At 41.8% G+C, this 16,664-nt stretch overlaps 1 long non-coding RNA gene across 4 annotated transcripts in view; it reads right to left on the bottom strand.

Moving 5' to 3' along the window:
- Positions 1-16,664, bottom strand: part of LOC148126809 (uncharacterized) — a 31,182-nt gene that overhangs the window by 1,253 nt on the left and 13,265 nt on the right. For 3 of the 4 annotated variants that reach the window (XR_015741588.1, XR_015741587.1, XR_015741585.1), the window contains 2 exons: positions 9,747-9,843; positions 8,296-8,567 (listed from right to left, as the gene is read on the bottom strand). This is a non-coding gene — a long non-coding RNA (uncharacterized LOC148126809). Of the gene's footprint in view, positions 1-8,295; positions 8,568-9,746; positions 9,844-16,664 lie in introns of those variants that run through there. The other variant, XR_015741586.1, reaches the window with a different exon arrangement.

A 16,664-nucleotide genomic window follows, 5' to 3' on the forward strand; every position in this document is an offset into this window, starting at 1 on the left:
TTGTTTGGCATCTTGAAATAGCTATATCAGTACTGGAAACATATCTCTTTTTCATAGCATCCTGGCAGTTTGAAGAAAAGAGCCTTTATCAATGGGAAGGGGCTGAGATACTGGTATTTGTTAAATTGTATGTGTGAGTCCAGCAACAAAAAGTTGCAGAGTGGAGTGTTCATAAAAAGTTTCATACTTTTTTATCCATTTTAGAAGGATATTCAATGTATTTCCATCTTAAATGGACACTGGAGAATTACCTCAGTTTTCCAAACAATATCTGTTTGAGCTTTTGCAATTGCAATCTATATGCAATTGTTTTGCTATGTAAAAGCAATCAGATTCTCCAAATATTTAAAAGAGAGTCATTGAATGCAATGAAGTTTGGTTCTACATTCAACGAAGTATGGTTTGGTTAAGTTTGGTTCTACCATACATTATAATAGGATAACTTAGTGAAGGGAGAAGTCACTTGTCCTCAGTCCAAATTCCATTCTTTTGTAGCCCTCCCTTCAGACAGAAAGAAGGATAATTGGATGTCAGGAAAAAGAAACATGAAGTCTGGTGGATCAGGTCTTTTAAGGTGGTACGTTTTGTGTCAACTACTGCACTTTATGAGAGAAAACTCTGGAGTTTGGATTCTTTTTACAAGGAGCATTTTGAAAGGACGGGTGCAAGGTTTATGAATGGGCCTTTATATGTTGTCCCAAAGGTGCTTTTTCAAAGGGCTACTGGACTTTCTTTGTTTTTTCTTTGAAAAGCATCTTTGGGACAACCATGATCCGGATTACTGAGAATCTCCATAGACATGCCTCTGTGGGTTCCCTTCTGCATTCATATCACTCCATTCTTGATTCTCTTGAAAATACAGAAAGAGAATAGTCTTCTCTTGGCTGTTGTATTTATTGCTGTCTGAGTCATTTGTTTTGCCTGAGATAGAATGGCTGTGTTGATATTGTTTGGGTTATCTTTCATCTACAGTCACTTATTAATTCACCAGCATTGCTGTTAACTTCTTCTTGTTTTTTTTATACTCAAGATAATCTAAAATCAGTTTTCTCAAAAACACGCCATCTACTGTGTCAGATAAGGAGAATGAAGTCTGTACTTCTGAATTTATGAAATACCAATAGCTGGCTTTAAAATGCTATTCCTATCTGTAGTTTTTAAGTGGGGGGAAGAGCTCTTAAAAAAATGAATAAGTTACCTCATGATGCCCAATAGCATAAGAAGATGGTAGTTAGTCATTGTTTCAATTACGTAAGATGAATTACTGAATTGTCTTTCTCTGCAGCATACTGCATCATTCAATGCTTAGATCATCCAGAAAGATGAGTAATTCCTTCCTTCCCACTTTAAGAACAGCAAATAGGAAGTTCCTGGGGGTAGGCTGAAATCCAGCTCAAGTCTTAGAATATATCTTGAGTGTCTTATTTTTAGTTAGAAATCTTTGTGATACAGGATTTCATTAGTTTAATCTGGATTTATTGACCCTGAATAAAATATTGCTGGGGGGCGGTCTGTCCATTGGAAGAGTTTCTTGAATGATAGCAGTGCTCAAAGTCCATATTCTATGCAGTGGAACCAAGTTGCCTTTTACATTGGCTGCCATACCTTTGACATAAAGCCATAAAGTACAAAGCCATTTGTGGGATGTATTTGGTTTTTGGACTAACATGTTAACTCTGACCCTTGTGGTTTGTTCAATAACTATGGTTAAATAAAGCTTAAAATGCTGTGTGGACTCAAGTCATTTAATCCAGCAGGAGCTCCAAAGCAAATAAATTATCTGTCTCTTTTTAGCTTAGCAAGGTTTGGATTCAGCACAGCTCAATTAATCTTGGTGCAACTGAACTAGTCTGTAATTCTTCACTCAGCCATAACTTTCATATAAATCAATAACAACTCATATATTAACCCATTTAATCTACATGCTGTATGTAAATTGTATGCTCTATGGATGCATTACATGCTCTATGGATGCATTTAAATTACATGCTCTATGGATGCCTGGTGGAAGGGAGGACAAGAAATATAACAATGGTTATAATTTCATACAGTTAGGTTGCATTTGTTATGAAATTCTTACATATATATGCACACTAGAACAATCTTTAATATTTACTCCATATGAACATATACTGGTACATTGCTAAGCAAAGAGAATCAAATGGTCTTGTCAAACATAAAACACAGGTTACAATTTCTTGAGTTATCCTTTTTTTCTTTTAGTTTTATTAAAACAAATCCTTTCCTGTCCAGCTCTGTGCAATTCAAAATATTATGTAAAAAAATTGGAAAAATTCTGTAACTCTTGTTGATGTTTAACAACAGTTATAGTTTTGCTAAATTAAAAACTTTCAATAGTGAAAACAATTTTCATCTTGTAAGATATGGAATAAGATTAAAGTAACATTCAGGACTTCCGATTTGAAGGGCTTCGGCGACAGACAGGAATCCGCGATCGTGCGTGGTTTCTGCCTGGGCTCACCGCTGGAGCGTCCCGAGCTGGCTGGTTTCGGGGCTAAACCACCCCGTAGAGGTGGTGAAGAAGGGGGACACTGCCAGCAGGGTCGAGGAGAGCCGCATCTCTCCTCCTCAGCTGGTCAAACTCCCTTTCCCGAAGGTGGTAGGAGCGGTGGTCAGAAATGGCCACCTCAAAGAAGTACTCAACCGGAAAAGAACGTGCAGGAGGAAGATAAAAAGTGAAAGTTTTGGCTGATCAGGCTAAGTTGAAAAAGCAATAACTAAGGTACCCTGGACTTTAAATTTTACAAGAAATAACATCGCTCCTAAAGAAGAGTCGGAAGCAGTGAAAGAAAGTGAAAAGGGAAAGGTTTGGCTTTTTTTTCCTTCTCTCTCCTTCTTTATATTGACAATTAAGAATAAGAAACTGGAAAAATCCGCTTTGGCATCAACAGGCAATTAAGCTGAAAATGTAACTAAATGCCAAAGGGACAATAAAGATTTCTGGACATTAAAAACTTTTTTTTCTATAAGCAGGAAGGGAGAGAAAAAGAATAAGGGCAGGATCTGGAAGAGGGAGGAGACTGCCTGGACTTTAAAAGAATCTAAAGTAAAATTTCAATAAGACTTCTAAAAGATACATTTTAACTGAAACTTTGCAACTAAATAATAACCCAAGGTAGAGAAAGTGGAAAAAAGAAAGAGCAAAAAGGAACAGTTTGTGTGTATTTGGATTACTTGGTGACTTTTGGATTTTTGGCTATTATATTTGAATGACTAAAATCAATCGGGTGGTTGTTTAAAATTTTTTACAATGGCATCACTTTTTGATGAATTGAAAATGGAACTTAAAAAGTACAAAGAAGAGGGCTTCGCTTTTCAATTTTTAGAAATGGAGATTTGGAACTATGAGAAATAACAAGAAAAGACTGCAAAACAAGAAGACTTGGACAAAGAAGAAGCCATCTTTAATGAACAAGTAACTCTATGTGGCGAAGAAAAAGGAAAGGGGGGAAAGAGGATGGAGAACTTAAGACTTAAAAAAACAACCAAAGAAAAGAAAAATAATTCAAAAAATAAGTGTAATACTGGAAAACAACAGAAAAGGGGAATACAGAAGAGGGAAGTAGAGGTAGAGAGACAAAGGGGTAAAAAGGGGAGGGAGAAGAAGAGAGGGAAGAAGGAAAGGAAAAGAAGTCACAAAGGTCCGAAGCAAGATATAAAGAAACAGGACCTATTTAGAGATAATGGGTAAAAATTTAACTGAAAGGGGGATTCTGTAAAGGTACATGAGATTGTGTTGTTATATTTGAAATAGAAATAACCTTAGAAAATTGGAAACAACATATGACTAGAACATATGATTAGAATGGTTAGTGTAACTTAGTGAAATGTTTGTGAATAAAGTAAATGAAATAAAATAAATGAGAAAATTGAATTAGGAAGGAATGGGAACACGTTAATTAGTCAATGTTTTATAAAATATAAGTGAAGAGGGGGGGAATTGATTATGGAAAGCTAATAATTGTTCCCATAGAGGTATGATATTTAATTGAAAAGTAACGTGAAAAACCTTAAGACTTTAATGAATTTTAATATTTATAATAGAATTGAATTGGAATGGAATGTTTTAATTATATACATTTATAATTTTTTCTTTTTTATAAGAATATTGTGTGTAGTTTAAGAATGTACCAAACAGAATCCGAATGGAAGCTATGTATTAGATTGAGTGTTATAACTTTAGGGGAAAGATATAAAGGCGTCATACTCCAATCAGTAACTACAGGAGAAATTTTGTTTAATGAGAAAAGATAATAGACAATTGAAACAGGATAGACAAAAAATATAAATATAATGATTTGAATTGAGATGAAATAAATATAATAAAATTGAGGAAATTAAAAGAGGGGAGAAGCTATGTAGAAAATGTAAAATTGTAATAAGATATGGAATAGAATATAAAAATGAGCATGAACCTGAAATTGTGTCTGCACGAAAAAATGTAATCCAGGATTATGCTGCTTTCAAAAAAAATGTTTTAATTGTGTTTCTTTTCTTTTTGTGAAAACTCAAGTAAAATGTACAAAAAAAAATATTAAAGTAACATTCAGGCTGCTTTTTAATCTTAATCCTGGGAAATCTAATGTTTAGTAGGGGAAAAAAATGAAGTAAACCTGTATCTGCCTAATTTCTGCCTATTCTGCAGTTGTCAAAAGATATTGAACTCTGCTGAGGTGAATGATGTACATTCGTGTTTCCCTACAAAAAGGCAGACTTATTTGTCTAGTCCAGCGGTGTCAAACTACCCTGTTTCTCCAACAATACGGCCTCCCCCAATAGGAAGTCCCAGCATGTTTTATAGGCATGAAATGAAATTAAGCCCCTCCCCCAAATTAAGGCCTATATTAAAACATGCAAAATGGAGGGAATGGTGGTGGTGGGGGTTGCCATTAGGAGTACTTTTGTTGGACACCCGGATATGGTGCTGCCTGCGTTGACCCCAATACAAAGTGCCTCACCAACTCCGAGGTCAACATCCAAGCCATCGCCGCCCGCCCGCCTGAAGATGCAAGGGGTTGGAAATTAAGTCACCCCCGAAAAGATGGCCTAGCCATTTTGGGGGGGCTCAAAAAAAAAAGAGACCCGGCCTTATTATATGAGAAACATGGTAGTTACCTTTGAGGGCCAGATCACAGCATTGCAGTTTTCCTCTGTTGGCCGCTGTAGGCGGGGGGGGGGCACAGGCGGGACAGATGCCTCCTGCAGTACCCTGCTGGCTGGAAACTGGCCACATGGCCTGTTTGGGGGCATTTTTAAACCCGTTTGGGCCCATTTTTCAGCCATCAGAGTGCTGCAGGAGGCCATGAAGGATGAGAATGCACATGGGGGCCACTCACAGCCCGATTTAGCCGCCAGAGACACTGTGGGCCAATCCCTTGATATTTCCACGCTGGCCCCATAGGCTGGATTTAAGCACCCTGCAGGGCGGATCTGGCCTGAGTGCCTTGAGTTTGATATCCCTGGTCTAGTCTGAAGAACTGAATTATAGTGCTGTCTATTAAGACTATGGTGCTTTGGCCGGCATGGGGATATGTAAATGTAGTGGTAGCTGGAGTCAACAGTTCATTCCTTTTTTCTGGAATTAAACAGCTGTCAACCCTGAAGCTGTCCTGACCCAAGCCATTTTGTCTACTTCAGTGTTGCCACACTGGATCTGAGGGTTAGGGAGGGGGTGATTTGAGATAGAGGGATTTCTGTAGCCAAAACAAAATACTTTCTTTTGGGAACCAAGGACATTCTCACACCTGGTTGGAAGAAGGTGGAGGGATGTCCCCTGGTTGTTGGACTGCATGATGATTGGACCATGTGACTGATTGTTTTGAGAAACTAGAAAATCTTTTACTTTTAATAAGGTGAAAACTGTGGGAGTTTGTATAGTTGGTTTTCACCAGATATGTGCCAATATGATATTTCCAATAAAAGTAATCTCTGAGGAATTCAATTACCTCAGAGTCTTGCTTGCAATGGATTTATTATTTGGAACCCTGACAACAGTTATGTTTCTAGGAAAAGGAGTGGTTCCTTTAAGAAACTGCAAATGAGTGCCACATTTGTACCCTTGCACCCTTATGTTTTCACATCCAAAGCCCTGTCTGCAACCACACGAAATTAACAAGATAAACTGATAGGGATTGAAGAACACAATTTTACCAAGTGCTGGAAAGTTGCTGTTCCATTCCGCATGTCATTTATAGGCTCTTAATTGTAAGACTGAGCTAGGAAAACCAGTAAAATAGCCTTAAGCAGGACTATCATAAAATCATGCCAATTGTCTGAAGTCTTGATGAGCAAATTGATTTGAGGCACAGTTGCTGAAAAGCAGTTGTTTGAATGTGGAGAAAAGACCTGAAAGGTAACTTAACATGGCCCCCTAGCCATTGGTGCAGTTAATTAGAAAGTTATCTATACCATCAGGTATAGATATAGAACCAAGTATGTTCTTATGTGTGTAACATTCAGCTTATTTCATCCTAGGACACTAAGAGTGGTATCAACACTTTGAATGCAACTAGGTCAATAAAATATGGAATGGTTGACAAAAGTCTTCTATTTCCACATACTGCCATGTATACCATCTCTGGGCAAAATAAGTTCTAGTTAAGGATGATAAGTCCAAACCTTGCAAAGGATCCAATATGAAAAAGTGGCTGTCCATCAAATACTGCTCAGACATTAGGGCAGGGGTGGGATTCAAAATTTTTAACAACTGCTTCTGTGGGCGTGGCTTAGATGGTAGGCATGGCTTGGTGGTCATGTGATTCAGTGGACATGGCTTGGTGGCCATGTTATTGGCTGGGTGTGGCTCAATATCACATCGAGGCACGCATCTCCTCGCCTGGCCTCTCATGACTGTGGGGATGCTGCAACAGTCGTAAGTGTGAAAAATGGTCATGTCACTTTTTTCAGCCATTGTAACTTTGAATGGTCACTCCACACAAGCAAAGTACCAGCGATGGAGGGCAAAAAACTCCAGATACATTCCTGAGACAAGAAGTCTAGTCCTGCCAAGAATGTAATAAGGGTTAACGGAGAGGCAGTTTCTGTAAGCAACACCAGAATGTTTCCTGCCTGCCTTCCTTACAGGTTTAGGCCAGTAATTTCTTCTAACAACCAGTTCCCCGAACTGCTTAGAATGTCAACAACCAGTTCTAGCGAATAGGTGCGAACTGGTATAATCCCACCCCTGCATTAGGGAGATAAGTACCTGTTATTGTGAGCTATCTTCTCATTCCTGGAGCACTCGTTGATGGAAGGACCAAATCTGTCTTTACTGTTTAAGGAAGACAGACAAAATTTGGTATGATGTGCATGCTCACCCTGTTGTCTCCATAGTAACCAAAAAAATCCACAAAGAAGCTGAGAGTCATTGCTTAGCAACATGAGGCTGTTGACTCTTAACTGCTACTTCAGTTATTGAATAAGAATCTGCTGGGATCTTTGGACTCCGCACTGGAATGTAGGATATAAACAGTGAAGTCTAAGAAGACTACACATAGTGGAGAAGTTTGCATTATAAGTATGTCATGATTGAAAAATCCACCACAATTAAAAACTGTCCCATCGGTTTCTGGTTTTGTCGTTTTAATCAATGTTGAATAGGTATTTGTATATCCACTGCAATTTTTTTTTTTAAGAAAAGGGGGTCAATTATTTTCTAAAGCATCAGAAAGTAAGACAAGAAGCAATGGATTGGAAATTAATCAAGGAGAGAAACAACCTAGAACTAAGGAGAAATTTCTTAGTTGAGAACAATTAACCAATGGAACAACTTGTCTTCAGAAATTTTGGGTGCTCCATCACTTCATCAGGTTTTTAAGAATAAATATTTTGTACTGTATTAAGAGACCGTCTGTAGAATGACAGAGCATAGTGTTAAGTGAACTCAGCACTCTTTCCTGAGTTCAGTTTCTTGCCTATGCTTGTCAGAAAGATCATGAAAATTCTGCTAGGCAGAAAATTAAATGTAGATAGGTCAATAGTATGAGTTTAAGTCAAGTTAATTTGGGCTGATTTGGTAGGAGAAAGGATAGCTCCTGAAGCAAGAGTGTTCAAGATCCCTAAAGAATTAAGAATCTTGTCTAAATTCTGTCAACTGAGTTAGAAGGACTAACTGATTTGGCAATACTCTTGAATTGGATCATGCTTGTGCAGATTGTCAGTGTATGTGGATCCTGGAACCTCCCCTAGTTTTTAGAAGAACTGTGTGAAACGAAACTCTACAATTGATGCTTAAAGTGCTTCTGAAGGAAGACAGAGAAAAAATTCAACCCAACCTTCCTTTTCTTGGGAAGTTTATTGAGAGGGTGGTTCGCTTCCCTGAAAGATTATTTGGGCCATTTTTCCCCCAGTCTGATTTCAGGTTGGGTTACAGTATAGGTCATGCTTGCGGATAATCTCTGGAGGGCTTTGGATGAGGGTGGGCACCCCTTTTTGCCCTTTTGGGTCTCCATACCATCATAGTTTCCTTCTGGAATAGCTTAGCAGGGGTGTCAAACTGGCAGCCCGCGAGCCGGATGCATCACACACAGGCCACACCCACTCCAACTCTGCAAAGGGGAAAAAAACATTGTGATACGTTATGTGATGGCAACGTGACGTGGCAAGTTTGACACCCATGGTTTAGTGGGTTAGGAAGAGAGGAGGAAGAATGGTTCTTCTTCTGGTGCCAGGTAATGTTAGTGGGCGTTGAGCGATCTAAGCCCAAAGGCCCCAGAGTTTGGCACTCCCCCTGCTCCTATTTAACATATACGTGAAACTGCTGAGTGAGGTAACCTGTCAGGGTGAGGAAGTGTCTAGACAGGCCAGCTCCTTTAGAAGGCCACTCATGATGTCATCTCTATTTCAGGAGATGAAAGAAGCAGTTAAACTCCAGAAACACTTTTACCCCTGTTTGGATGGCACTCCAGTCAAGCAGGGAAGGCAGACATTTTGCCTGAAATGTCTTTATGGCTGTTTCAGACTCAAACTGCCTCTTACCTCCCTGATGCCTTTCAGGATTAGTTGATTGTATTGAAGTATTGGCACAGGATTTATTTTTCATTAAATAAACTCTGAAGCTCTGAAAAGGGAAGAGTTTCATCAGAAATATATTATTTTGATATTGGTGCATTATAGGACAGGGCAATAGACATAACACAGATCGTCCTCGACTTCCAACAGTTCATCCAGTGACCACTTGACATTACCACAGCACTGAAAAAAGTGACATGACCATTTTTCACCTTACAACCATAGCAGCATCCCCACGCTCACGTGATCAAAATTCGGGTGCTTGGCAGCTGACTCATATTTATGACGGTTGCAATGTCCCAGGGTCATGTCATCTCCTTTTGCAACCTTCTGACAAGCAAAATCAATGAGGAAGCCAGTTTCACTTAACAACCATGTTACTAACTAAACAACTGCAAGGACTCACTTAACAATGGTGGCAGGAAAGTTCGTAAAATGGTCGCAAAAGTCATTTAACAAATGTCTCACTTAACAACATAAACTTGGGGTTCAATTCTGATCGTAAGTTGAGGACAACCTGTATTAAAGATGCTGTGGATTTAAAACATACGTTACTGAGCAAAAAACAAAACAACTTTGGGGTTTAACTTGTTGATTTGTTTCCAGACTCAATTCAGAGGGCTCGTTTAACTCTCTGTGATTCTGAAGATCCAGAAGAAAAACCACAACCTGTAGGTAAAATTAAACTGACATTGTTGAACAATCATACTAAGTACCTGATGAAAGAAGCAATGAGTGGTGTCGTCCTGGGCTCCATTCCAAGAGTTGGGCTTAACATATGATTATCAAATTTGTGAGGAACACAGAGATATCCTGCAGAGGATAACAAACACTTTAGAGGTCAAGATCCAATTCAGGAAGAGATTGCCAAACTGAAACTTTGGGCAAAACCCAGCAACTTAGTCTCAACAGAGATAATAGAATAATAGAGTTGGAAGGGACCTTGGAGGTCTTCTAGACAAACCCCCTGTTCAAGCAGGAGACCCTCTACCATTTCAGACAAATCTCTTCTTAAAAATCTTCTTAAAAACCTGTGAAGGAGGCAAGGTCCTACCGTTAATAAGAAAAAGACATGAGTCTTGGCTGAGGAGGCCTGCGGGCCTTGGTGAATCACAAATTGAACTGAGCCAATTGTATACAGGAAGTCCTCAACTTACAACCATTTGTTTGAGAAGATTATAGGAAGCTCGCTTTCTGTTATTCAGGACACTGCTTATAAGCACTATGTGCTTAGAGCTCAAAGCATTGTTAGAGACCCCCCACACCCACTTTACAGTCTGTTTCTGTTGCTCCCCTCGGGGAGGAGAAGTATTTCTACCAAGACTTCCAGATTCTGTAAACAGCTTTGTTCCCTATGCCATCTGAACTAGACTGTGTTGTATCTCCGTGTCATATATGTAGGTGTATGCATATTTATTTATTTATTCAGTCATGTTTATGTAGTGTATATTGGAGGTGGAGACCTTTTTGAGAGCTATATGCAACGAAATTTCATTTAATGTATGCCAATTAGTGTACATTCAAAATGCAATAAAGTTTATTCTATTCTATTCTATTCTATTTTATTCTATTCTATTCGCCATTGAAACTTATAATGACACTGAAAAATGTGACTTAGGACCACACTTAACAACCGTCACAGCATCCCCATGCTCACATGATCAACATTTGGGCACTTGGCAATGGACATATGTTTACAATGGTATAGCAATGGTATATGTTTACAATGGTATTGTATCCTGGGCCCACCTAATCACCACTTGCAACCTTCCCATCCGGCTTCTGACAAGCAAAGTTAAAGGAAGAAGAGCCTCTCTCACTGCCTGCAATGATTTGCTTAACAAGCATGGTGAAAGATTATAAAATCAGGCCTGATTCTGTTAAAAACCATCTTGCTTAGAACATAAATTCTGGTCCTGATTGAGGGCTACCTGTAATGCAGCCACTCCCCAAAACCTTAATTGCCTTAACAGAAGAATTATGTCAAGAGAAGATGGTTTCTATCAGTCTACTGGCGAGTCTATAATTAAAATACTTTGTTACACTCTATAGCATTTTAGTAAGGGCACTGAAGCATTTGCAGAAGAGATGCACCAAGATAATAAGAGGCTGAGAAAGAAATATTTAAAAAGAACAATTAGAGGCAGTGGGTAGGTTTAGATTGCAGGGAACCATGAGAGGTCTCTTCAGATGTTGGAAGGGCTGTTATGTAGAAAATGGAGCAGAGTTGTCCCAACTTATTAAGACCAGAAGCAGTAAATTTAAACTAAAAGATAAAGGTTTCCCTGTCAATCATGTCCAACTCTAGAGCATGGTGCTTATCTCTGTTTCTTGCCCAAGGGAGACAGTGCTGTCTGAAGACAATATCCATCATCATGTGGCCAGTGTGGCTCTACTCCAAAGGCGCACAGAACACTGTTAGTTTCTCACCGAAGTGGTACCTATTGATCTACTTGCATTTGCATGCTTTCAAACTGCTAGGTGGGCAGGAGCTGGGGCAAGTACAGGTAGTCCTCGCCTTACAACAGTTCACTTACTGACCAAAGTTATAACAGCACTGAAAAAAAATAACATTTTTCACGCTTGTGACCATTGCAGCATCCCCATGGTCATGTGATTTATATTCGAATGCTTTAAAACTGACTCACCTTTATGATGGTTGCAGTGTTCTGGAGTCATGTGATCGCCTTTTGCAACCTTTTGACAAGCAAAGCCAATGGGGAAACCGGGTAACAAATGTGACTGTTACTAATTTAAGTAGTTTTTACTAATTTTAACAATTGCGGCGATTCAGTTAACAAATGTGACAAGAAAAGTCCAAAAATGGGGCAAAACTCAATAAATTTCTCGGCCCACATAAATGTTGGGCTTAATGGTGGTCATAAGTTGAGGAATGGGAGCTCACCCTGTTGCATGGAGGTCAGGTCTTGAACCCAGGTTGTTAGCTTTCCAGCTGACAAACTCAGCATCTTTAACCTCTGAGCCATTGTGTCCCCTGTATACATGTATTTCATGTTATACAAAATTGGGCCCATTTCCATCATCGTACGACGAAGAGCCGCTAAAAACGTGCTCAACGCCAAGGCGTACCCGTACGAATCGAGCAGTCAGCACAGGCCGCTGATGGCGAAGATCAGGATCAGCAAGCCCAAGACCAGGATTGACAAAAGAAATGCAGACCAGCCACGAATCAAGTGGTGGAACCAGAAGAAGATGGCGGGACCCCTCATCAAACCGGAGCAGTTCCCGCAGATGGTCGACGGGCCACAGGAAGCGTGGTCCATGCTGAAGAGCACTGTTCACACTGCCGGCTGCCAACAGCTTGGTTGCACCAAGCCAGGACGGAGACGCATCGAACGAGATACATGGCTCTGGACACCGGAAGTACAAGATGCCGTACACCTGAAGAAACGGCTCTACAAGGCCTTTCTTCAGGACAAGACCAGCGAGAAGCTCTGCGAATACAAGGCGGCCAAAAAGGCAGCCAAGAAAGCAGTAGCGACAGCCAGAAGCTCCCACTACGATGACATCTACGAGAAGCTGAACACGCGAGAAGGCGAGAATGAGATCTACCGCCTAGCCAAAAGCAGACACAGGAAGACCCTGGACATTGACCAGTTTCATGGGATCAACGACGAAAGGGGAAATTTGATCGTCAACCCCAGAGACGCGCTGGAGAGGTGGCGGCAATACTTGAGAAGATCTCCACCGAGGAGTTCCCACACCCACGAACCCCGCGAGGTGACCCAGTTGAAGGCCCAGTCTCAGGCATTTATGCCAGCGAGGTCGCCGACGCCATCAAGGCCATGAAAACGGTAAGGCAACAGGACCAGACGACATCCCTGCCGACTTCTGGAAAAAGGCACTACCGGGCTCGGCATTGTGGCTGTGCGAGCTGTTCAACAACATCGTCTCCACGGGAAAAGTGCCACACGACTGGTACCGCAGCACCACTGTTCCGATCTGGAAGGGAAAGGGCAGCCCAGCGGACTGCTCCAACTACAGACCGGTCAGGTTACTGTCACACACTATGAAGATCTTTGAACGCGTCCTTGATAAGCGCATTCGGGACACCGTCGACATCAGCGTCAACCAGGCTGGATTCATCAAGAACTGCGGCACCACCGACGCCATCTTCGGTGTGCGGATGCTGATGGAGGCTCACAGAGAGAAGAAAATCCCGCTCCACACCGCCTTCCTAGACTTGGAAAAGGCCTTCGACCGAGTCCCGCACGATCTCATCTGGTACGCACTGCGAGACCACGGCGTGCCTGAGCTGCTCGTACAATGGGTCCAACTCCTATACAGATGTCACAAAAGCCATGTAAAAGCGGCAGCTGGGATATCAGAGGAGTTTAATATTACCGTCGGCGTACACCAGGGCTCTGCTCTCTCACCACTGCTGTTCATTCTGGTGATGGACACAATTACACACGACCTGTACACGCCCGCCCCATGGACGCTGCTCTACGCCGATGATGTGTTCCTGGCCAACCTGTGCAAGGCTGAACTAGAGCACCGAGTCCAACAGTGGCACGACCGCTCGAGCAGTTCGGGCCCGGCTGAACCTAAAGAAGTCCGAATACCTGACCACTGACAATGAAATGACAGGCTCCATCCACGTGAACGGGCAGGAGCTACCGCGCCTCCACCTTCAAGTACCTGGGAACTACTCTTGGGGAAGAAGGCCTACTACAAACTGAGGTGGCAGCCAGGATCAATGCAGCGTGGGGCAAATGGAAGTCCGTCACGGGCGTCCTCTGTGACAAGATGCCGATGCGCCTGAAGGCGAAAATCTATAACTCTGTGGTGCGCCCCGTGGCCATATACGGCGCAGAGTGCTGGCCGACGACCAAAGAAGTCGAAAGCAGACTCCAGATAATGGAGATGCGAATGCTCCGATGGTCGGTAGGCCTCACCCTACTCGATCGCGTCAGGAACGAAGAAGTGCGTAGACGGTTCAACGTCGTGCCCATCCCCACGGTCATGAGGCAGTCCCGGCTACGATGGTTCGGCCACGTGAGCCGCGCCAAGGAAGAATCCATCATCAAATCTGTAATGAAGGTGACTGTCGGAGGAGCGAGACCGCGTGGTAGACCTAAACAACGCTGGATGGACACGATCAAGGCCGATCTAGAGATCGCGAAGGCAGACCCGACACACGTGGCAGACAGAGAGGTGTGGAAGCAGTACTCAAGGACATTAGCGGACCTCGCCCGAGCGCGAGACAAACGCTGAAGAAAAAGAAGAAGAAGAAGAAGGGCCCATTTATTTAGCAACATTTGTAAAATACTCTAATCCAGGGGTAGTCAACCTTTTTATACCTACCGCCCACTTTTGTATCTCTGTTGGTAGTAAAGTTTTCTCTAACCACCCACTGGTTCCAGTAATGGTGATTTATAAAGTAGGGGACAAAAACCCCCCACCGCCCACCATGAAAGCTGGAACGCCCACTAGTGGGCAGTAGGGACCAGGTTGACTACCACTGCTCTAAACTAAAAGAGGTAAACCTTCCTTGGGTTCCAACTCATCTTGGTGCCTCCCACCATTACTTCATTAAAGAAAGAGAAAAGAGGAAGTGTTTGAACTCTTCCATTTCATTGAGTTTTGCCAGGATACAAAATAAAACAGGAAACGCTGGCTAATTAGTGAAGAAGGAGGGAGGCATCGGGCTGCATATGAGAGAGGTCACCTTTTCCCCCTAGATCGGATAGCATTATGTGTTGTTTAGTGTAACAACAATGTGAATGAAAACCAATTGAGTTTATCCTTATCCCAACAGAAGGGATTGTGTAGGTGGAATATTTATTTATTGTAGTTATTTTTATCCCTCTATTGTTTTTATGAATAACTCAAGGTGGCAAACATACCTAATCCTTCTTCCTCCTCCTCTTCTATTTTCCTCACCACAACCTCACCAGATGGGTATGGCCGAGACAGAGAGTGACTAACCCAAAGTCACCCAGCCAGGTTTTGTGCCTAAGATTGGACTAGAACTCACAATCTTCTGGTTTCTGGCCTTGGGCCTTAACCATTAGAACAGGGTTGTCAAGCTTGATATCACTGAGGGCCACATTAGGGGCTGTGTTTGACCTCGGGGTAGTGGGGGGGCATGGCCAGGATAGGTGTGGACAGCTCAACATCACTTGTGTGATCAAATGCCACTTTGTTTTACTAGCACTCTGCCAGGGAAAACAAGCTCAGGAAGGCCTCGCACAGCACTTTCAAACTGTTTTATCTGGCAGAGGCACCATGGACTGAGTCTTCGCTGTTTCCTGGGCTGCCCCATGGGCCAGATCTAAGCACCCCATGGGCCAGATCCAACCTATGGGCATTGAGTTTGATACCCCTGCTTTAGACCAAACTGGCTGGCAGTTAAATCTCTGATTTATTTTTTAAAAAGATCATGCAACAATTGGGGGAATCTAGCATGGGAAAGTCATAACATTTGCAGTTTCCTTTTGAACAAAAGGCTATGCAGTAAATATAAAGGGTAGGTGGGCAGGGCAATGCTTTAGTAAAGTCAGCAGAAGGAAATATGAGGACCAAGGTAGGACTAATAGCAATATACTTTAACAAAGTTCTTTCAGTATGGACACTTGGGTGCCAACAGAGTAGTGACTATACCATTAAAAGCACAAGGAAGGGGAAAATGCATGGATTTATTTGTACATGTCTCTGCAGTACATAACGTACTTGCTTGACAAATCTGGAGATCCAAGTCCCTTATTAAACCTAAGTAGTGACCCCATCTAGGCATCATTAAGAGAACAAAAGCTTCCTATTCTAAAGGAACTTCCAAAGGTCATAACTGGTGTGCCAGTTGCAACTCTTTCTAGAAGGGAAGGCTTTGTTTACAGTCATTCATACCTCTCAATTGGACTATTGCAATGGACTGTGTACATCAGTTGCCCCCTGAAGAGCATTTGGAAGCTGCAGCTGATCCAGAATGCAGCTGCCTGATTAGTTATGGATACGTTTTGCCCCCCTCATATAACACAGCTATTGTTGGAGCTTTACTGATAACCTGTCGACTTCAGGGTGCACTGAATTCAAGGCACTGGTTATGAAACGTAAGCCCTTTATGGTTCCAGATATTTATGGGACTGTCTTCTCCCAATCACATCTTCCCATCTAATTGCGTCGTGGAGAGTTATTCTGTCTTTCCATCCGCTAGCAGCTGGCTCAAGGAACGCCATTTGCAAGGGCTGCAGAATTATGTCTTCTTTATTGCTACCATCTTCTTGGAGAACAACATTCCGCTACTAGATATTCAAATAGCTCCTTTCAAATTTAGGATATTCTGACCTAGCTATTTAGAGAGCCCCATGATTGAAATGATTGTGCTTTCTCTCTTGAGCTATCAAAGCTGCTAACAGAGATTTGTATTTTATTCTTGGGTCATATAGAAGCCATTTTACCGCTCAAGTTAGGTGATGATAGATTTTTTTTTTTGTATGTTCAGGGTGTAAGGTGCACTTTGCATTTTGGTGTGTGCAGGGTGTGCATATTATGTATGTATGTATGTGAAGAACTAATGTGGTTTAGGGGATTTTGAACCAAGTGTTATGGACTCAAGTTTCAAATCCATATTCAGACACAGAATATAATGACTTTGGATGAATGTTGTATTT

The sequence above is a fragment of the Pseudonaja textilis genome, chromosome 2 (genome assembly GCF_049901715.1).
Source record: "Pseudonaja textilis isolate UNSWEBS1 chromosome 2, rPseTex1.2, whole genome shotgun sequence".
NCBI classification, from domain to species: domain Eukaryota; kingdom Metazoa; phylum Chordata; class Lepidosauria; order Squamata; family Elapidae; genus Pseudonaja; species Pseudonaja textilis.